Source organism: Pelophylax lessonae (assembly GCF_965119305.1).
Source record: "Pelophylax lessonae genome assembly, chromosome: 4".
Classification (NCBI taxonomy): domain Eukaryota; kingdom Metazoa; phylum Chordata; class Amphibia; order Anura; family Ranidae; genus Pelophylax; species Pelophylax lessonae.
Window position 1 is genome coordinate 118,777,119 of NC_138771.1, and position 7,842 is coordinate 118,784,960.

Genomic DNA, 7,842 nt, shown 5'->3' on the forward strand with positions numbered 1-7,842 from the left:
CAGGATTATTAAACAGACCAGACAGGATAGTATAAAGTGGCTTAACAACCACTTTAAAGGGGAAGTTGAGATTCCATGGGGGGGGAATTGCCCCCCCATGCAGACGCCTATGGTAGAGTCTTCTTAAAAAAAACAAGGTACGTGCATGTCTCACTTCCACCACAAATCCAAAAACGAAGGGCCCATTCAGAACAGCATGTTACTGAAAAGCAGGGTAACACACAATCTGCAGTGCAGTGTGTGTCAGAGCCATATATTTTGAATACCCAATGTACAAATACAGTAGCGGGCAATGCTTTACTCTACAGCATTATATCAACTTTTTTTTATTTCAGGTGTTCAATTAGCCCATTAACCACTTTACCACCGGAGGATTTTGCTGTCTTCCGTCCAGGCCACTTTTTGCGATTCGGCGCTGTGCGACTTCAACTGACAATTGCGCGGTCGTGCGACGCCGTACCCGAACGAAATTTACGTCCTTTTTTTCTGATAAACAGAGCTTTCTTTTGGTGGTATTTGATCACCTGTGCGATTTTTACTTTTTGCGCTATAAACAAAAAAAGAGCGTTTATTTTGAAAAAATAACAATATTTTTAACATTTTTTTATATGAAATTCCCCCCAAAAAAGATGTAAAAACCAATTTTTTAAAAATTTTTGGCCAATTTGTTTTCTGCTACCTATGTTTGGTAAAAAAAATCACAATAAGCGTATTTTGATTGGTTTGCGCAAAAGTTATTGCGTTTACTAACAAAGGGAAAGATTTCTGTCATTTTTGTGTTTTTTTTTTTAACGCGTAATGGCGGCGATCTGCGATTTTTTTTGTGGGACTGCGACATTGCGGCGGACAGATCGGACCCTTGACTGACATTTTTGACACTTTTGGGGTTACCAGTGACATTACTACAGTAATCAGTGCTATATATATGCACTGTTACTGTAAAAATGACACTGGCAGGGAAGGGGTTAATTTTATTGGAGAGGGAGGGGTTAATGTATGCCTCGTGCTTACTGACGTGTAGGGGGGGAGGGGCCTGAGTGAGTCATGGACAGATCGGATGTCCAGCTATGCTGAACAGTCCGATCTGTCACTCCCTGTCACTATGGAGATCCGCCCGCTGTGTTTACACACAGCGGGCGGATCTCCACACTAGATCCCCGGCGATCGGGGCAGAGCAGCGGCGATCGCCGCTGCTCCTCCCCTGGCCCGACTCCCGCTGTGAATGAAAACAGCGGGAGCGAGCCTCCGGCGGCGCGCAAGCGCCGCCCAGAAGGGGGAGTGTCCAGTCACGTTAATACTACGTGGCTGGACGATAACGAACCACTTTGCCGCAGTACTATTACCGTACTCGGTCGGCAAGTGGTTAAAATGAATGGGTTGCTTTAATGCACAGTGCATAGTGTAACGCATAGGGTAAGTGGTCCAAAAGGGTTTATTGCTCATTTTAAGATAGTCAACAGAGTAAAGCAAATTATTTGTGCTGCCACGCAGCTTTAACTGTCTAGCAGTTGTTATTACATGTTATGTTATGCTATGTTATTGGTATCTTCCTTGCACCCCTGCTGTTTCTGGCTAGATGGTTTCTCCCATCCTCCATTTTCCTGCTGTAACTCCCATTTTGTTTAGTTGTTATGAGGAGACTGCAGAGTGTAGAAGCTGTGTAACTTCATTGGAAATTTACCTATGGAAAAGCCTCTATGTTTATGCCTTTGCTAATTTGAAGCATAAAGAAGCATTGGAGAACACCTCTGGAGTCTTTATTCATTGAGTAAACTATCTGTTAAAGCCATCATTCAACCTGCTGCACACACTTTCAGACTGGGTCTACAAGGAGGTCACAGGTACAATCGATGCTGAGACAGAACAGTAAATTTCCAGGAATACACAGCTTCAGAGAGTACATTTCCATGAAGAATCCATCACAGGTATCTCTGCAGCTTCAGAAAGTACATTTCCAAGAAGTACTTGAAGTAAATTTCCAATAATACATCACACAGGTATCTCTGCAGCTTCAGAAAGTAGATTTCCAAGACTCTGCAGCTTCAGAACAGTAGTGTGAGTACCACACTTGTCTGTGAGTCACGAGAAGCATTACTCTGCATATGAAACCAGCCACCTACTGAATGCTTCATTACTGTTACAGCCTTCTGAGGTGATCCAGTTTGAACTAGTTCCAGCAATAGCTAGCTATTGTATCAAATACCCAGCACCTCAGCCAGCCTGCTTAATTACAGAAGTCACTACTTACAGAGCTGAGCTCTGGCAGATTTCTAACAAGACACCAGAAATACAGTACTTATTATGTCTGACAGAGATCTCACAGAATTACCTGCATTTAGTCAAGATAAAGCAGACTCCTTACTTCATTCTGCTCGTCCTGTCAGAGCCCCTCATCCATCCTTGAAGGCAAGGGAGGTTTATGAAGCAAGTAAGGAAGAAACATCTAGTAACCTGACTGCATTGTGGAAAAAGACTTTAAGTTGTATAACAGCCACTAATGAATCTAGCAACAACTCTGAGCAATTGAACACTGCTCTCTCAAGGGTTAAGAAGGCATTTGAGAATTATAAAAGACTTTCTGAGAAGTACTATTCCCTATTGTCACATTCCAACATAGAGGAAGCTGCATTGGAATTAAAGGACTTTACTTCTAATGACCAGCAGAGGCATAGCACATATCTTGAAGCAAAGGCACAGATAGAAGGTAGATTGGCACAGCTACATGAGACTACATCCTGTAACTCTGCTTCTTCCAGACACTCAGGAAAATCTTCTAGGTCTGCCCGCTCATATCATAAATCTTCTTCTAAGTCTTTGCGGTCCTGCTCTATAAGGTCAATACTGAGTGACCAAATACTCAAAGCTCGCCAAAAGGTTGCAGTAGCCCAGGTTCAAGCCGCCTGCTCTGAAAAAGAAGCAGCCTTCAAGGCTCAGCTAGAAATTCTTCAGAAGAATAGAGAAAAGGAAGTAGCTTTAGCAGAGTTATCTGTCTTGGAACAAGCCCTATTGGAAGAAGAAGGAGCAGCTTGTACCAGCTTAGCTGCCCATCAAGACCCTGTTGAAAGGACCCTACAGTTTGTCCTAACTCAGAACCACGACAATACAGTCCCACCTACAGTTGGAGATTCTTCTCATAATCATCCAGCAAGTGGATCAGAAGGCAATGTGTCGCCAAAGCAAGCTGGTCAACTAGACTCACCTACTAACAGAGACCCTCCACAACTACCGCACGTCACAAAATCAAGTAAATCAACCTACGCAGCTCATGTGCCACCACAACCCTATGTGCATAGAGATTACAAGGGCACAGCAGAAGACTACAGAATGAACTCTATACCCCCTTTGATACAGCTCTCTTTGACTTCAAATGCTCAGAGACCTTCAGTCGACAGACCCTTACCTAAATTAAACCCATCTGCAACACCTTTCTCTCTACCTACCAGCCAACATCAGATACCAACCATGGTCCAAGACGGCGCACCATCAGTAGACCCTGTGGCTATAAAAACTGAAAGCACTGACATTGCAGAGTTCAGCAAGTATATGATTCGACGAGAGTTGATTACAACTGGACTGTCTAGATTTGATGACCGCCCAGAGAACTACAGGAGTTGGAGATCTACATTTAAGGCGGTAACCAAGAACTTGGACATTGATCCTCAAGCAGAACTTGACTTACTAATAAAGTGGTTGGGGCTTCAATCTTCAGGACAAGTCAAGAGACTTAAATCTGTCTACATTTATAACTTTAAAGCAGGCCTTGATGCTGCCTGGGAACGTCTAGAACAAGACTATGGGAGCCCCGAAGTCATTGAATCTGCCTTATTCCAGAGACTAAACAACTTTCCTAAAATCTCTGTTAAGGACAATCATAAGCTTAGAGAGTTAGGTGACCTCCTTCAAGAACTTGAAATTGCTAAGTTAGATCCTAGTTTACCAGGTCTTAGCTATTTAGACACTGCTCAGGGCGTAAATCCTATTGTAGCAAAGTTGCCTAGTTATCATCAGGGAAAGTGGACTAGTGTAGGATCAAAGTATGAGCATCGTGTTTCCTTCCCTCCCTTTTCTTATTTTTCAGAGATCGTGCGGAAGGTTGCAAGATCCAAGAATGACCCAAGCTTCTTCTATCCAGATACAACCACCATTCCTTTAAGTACTCCAAGGGGTATTGCCACCAACAGTAAATTCAAGGATTTAAGGCATCCTATTGCCGTGAGGAAGACTGCAATAGCATCCAACGTCTTGGCTACAGACATCAAAGCAAGCAATCTTAATCAACAGTGTCCTATTCATAATGCGCCACACTCTCTCTCCAAATGTCGTGCATTTAAGGACAAGCCTATTGAAGAACGCAAGTCATTTCTCAAAGAGCATAATATCTGTTTTAGGTGTTGTGCATCCTCCGATCATTTAGCTAGAGACTGTAAAATCGCCATCAGATGTTCTCTCTGTAACAGTGCCAAACATGTGGACGCTCTTCATTCAGACCTGTTCAAAAGGAAACCTTCACCCGGCAGCAACCCCAAGACTACATCAGATGATGGCGGGGAGAGAACTGAGCAATATGCCGACCCCGTAACCACAAGGTGTACAGAGGTATGTGGAGAAGGGCTTCATAGCAAGTCTTGTAGCAAGATATGTCTTGTAAGAGTTTTTCCTGAAGGATGTCCACAAAAATACATAAAAATGTATGCCATACTCGATGATCAGAGCAATCGCTCATTGGCCAGTACAGAATTCTTTGACCTATTCAACATTCAAGGAGAGACCTGGTCTTATACCTTGCAGACATGTGCAGGAAAGGTCAATACTTCTGGAAGAAGAGCCCATGGCTTCGTAGTTGCATCAGAATATGAGGACACAGAGTTTCCTCTTCCAACTCTAATCGAATGTGATCAGCTACCGAACAACAGAGAAGAAATCCCCACACCAGAGGTTGCACGTCATCACCCTCATTTGAGTCACATTGCTAACTACATTCCACCACTTAACAAGGATGTTAAGATTTTGATTCTACTAGGGAGAGACATTCCTAGAGTTCATAAAATAAGAGAGTTATGTAACGGTCCAGATGATGCTCCTCAGGCCCAGAAACTTGATCTTGGATGGGTGATAATAGGAGAAGTATGTTTAGACCAATCTCACAAGCTCTTGGATGTAGCTTCCTACAAAACTAATGTTACCTGTCAATTGATGAAATGTCCATCGCACTATTATGTGAAGGAAAGACTTGATTTTAAGAACGAAGTTCCAGATCAAGCACTCCAAATCATTAACTGCAAGCTCACTTCTCAAAAGGACTTTGGTGATTCAGTGTACCAGACTGCTTGTGATGACAACAAGATTGCTCCTTCAGTCGAAGACAAGGAGTTCATCAAGATTATGGATGAAGAGTTCTTCAAGGACAATTCCAACAGTTGGGTAGCACCATTACCCTTCCGAGTACCAAGGCTTCCTCTCCCTAACAATCGAGAACAAGCTTTAACCAGATTTGCTGCACTGAAGAAAACTCTCCGTAACAAACCTGAGAAGCGAGAGCACTTTCTAGCATTCATGCAGAAGATTTTAGTGCCAGCAGTTGTCCTCACACAAACCATTTGGTTTTCAGGACCCAAGTTTTTAATGGACCAGTCTTCTACAAACTCAGAAGAAGATATCGATTTCCACCTGGAGGATCCAGATACTGATCCGGAAATCCAGCCTGAAGTTGTAGCATTGAGTTCCAACATCTGCTCAAGAAGAAATTTGGAGGATGAAGATGACTCCACAGATATGGGGGATGGAGCTGATGAATGGATGCAGGCCAAGACTCTGGTTAAGCCTCTGGACCAGCTGGAACTCAGCGACGCTGAACTTAAGGAGGAATTCACTCGTATCCTGACTGCAAACAACCCTCATGCCCCCCAGAACATTGTGAGGTACAGTTTTAAGGAACGGGCCTACAAACCCATTAACATCCTGGACCAGCTGGCCGTACACTTCTCCCTGGATGGAAACATGTCACACAAAGACTCTGATGAAGCGCGGCGACAGGGGGCGAAGTTGGGAGTCATTGAAGAGACTCAGACCAACAACTCCACAGAGCCGGGAGACAAAGATACAGATGGGAAGTCTGACGCTCAGGCTAGTGAAGAATGGACAGAAGGTGAGGAAATACCATCCAGGAACAAGAAGGAGAGAAAACTGACCAACCAGTTCAATTATAGCGAGAGAGCGTCCCAGAGCATTAACAAACCCCTGCAGGAGCGAGCTTCTCAGACAGAGCCACCTCCAAGGACCACCTTCTCCGCCACTGCAAACCAGTGGAAATTCAACCCACCACACGCTTCACACATGGGCGGAGCATGGAAACGTATGATTGAGATGGCAAGGCGCATACTGGATTCTATGTTGCTTGATGTGAGTTCTTCACGTCTTACCCATGAAGTACTTACTACATTCCTTGCTGAGGTCACAGCAATAGTCAACTCAAGACCGCTGACAGCTGTATCCACAGACCCAGAATGTCCAACTGTTTTAACTCCAGCTGCATTATTGAGCCGGAAAATTGGACAGATCCCAGCGCCAAAGAGCATCTTTGAGGAAAAGGACATATATAAACGTCAATGGAGATATGCTCAATACCTTGCAGATTGTTTCTGGGACAGATGGAGGAGGGAATACCTCACACTTCTTCAAGGACTTAAAAAGTGGCAAACCCAGAAACCTAACTTAAAGGAAGGGGACCTGGTTCTTCTAAAAGACAAGCAAACCAATCGGATCCAGTGGCCAGTTGGAGTTATTACAAAGGCCATTGCTAGTGATGATGGAAAGGTCCGAAGTGTGGAAGTCAGGATTGTAAAGGACGGGAGCCCAAAAACCTTCCTGAGACCAGTCACTGAGACAGTCCTAATTATGCCTGCTTCCAAAAATTCTGATTCAGTGTTATGTGTAGGAGTCACTTAGACCTCTAGCATAGTTAGCTTAGAGGAGAGGGCTACATAGCATTCTACTGTATGCAATGTTAATTGTATGTTTATGGAAAATAATTGTGTAGTGGTATCTCACGATACCAGGCGGGGAGTGTGCTGCCATGCAGCTTTAACTGTCTAGCAGTTGTTATTACATGTTATGTTATGCTATGTTATTGGTATCTTCCTTGCACCCCTGCTGTTTCTGGCTAGATGGTTTCTCCCATCCTCCATTTTCCTGCTGTAACTCCCATTTTGTTTAGTTGTTATGAGGAGACTGCAGAGTGTAGAAGCTGTGTAACTTCATTGGAAATTTACCTATGGAAAAGCCTCTATGTTTATGCCTTTGCTAACTTGAAGCATAAAGAAGCATTGGAGAACACCTCTGGAGTCTTTATTCATTGAGTAAACTATCTGTTAAAGCCATCATTCAACCTGCTGCACACACTTTCAGACTGGGTCTACAAGGAGGTCACAGGTACAATCGATGCTGAGACAGAACATTATTGCTTTACACCTTAAGCCTGCTGATTTACAGTAAGATTTTTTTTCTAAACTAAACACTGAGCCATATCTTAGTATTTGATTTTCAGTTACTTCTTTTCCCACATAAAATGGCATGGGGCCTACAAGCTAACCTGTTGTGCATTTCCATACAATGTAATAGCAAAATGTGCAGTGCTAATAAATATATCTTTACACTAACCATTAATAGAGCCTTAAATCGTGTGCGGATTACATATATAAATAGTCAAATGCTAAATCAATGTGAAAATCTGTTGTAGAAAAAACATGAAAACATTACAATAAAAGTGGTATAACAAAATAGTGACACAACACGTCACCATAACCGCGACATGACATTTAAGTGAAAAAGTCCAAACATTTAAAT

General features: G+C 43.1%; 2 pseudogenes across 2 annotated transcripts; both read left to right on the forward strand.

Annotated features, from left to right (window-relative positions):
- The first annotated feature begins 2,301 nt into the window (after nucleotides 1-2,301).
- Nucleotides 2,302-3,328, forward strand: LOC309554542 (annotated as a pseudogene). Its single transcript has one exon. The product of its transcript is annotated as an uncharacterized misc_RNA (transcript).
- LOC309554543 lies at nucleotides 3,325-4,684 on the forward strand (annotated as a pseudogene). Its single transcript has 2 exons — nucleotides 3,325-3,384; nucleotides 4,081-4,684. The product of its transcript is annotated as an uncharacterized misc_RNA (transcript).
- The last annotated feature ends 3,158 nt before the right edge of the window (nucleotides 4,685-7,842 follow it).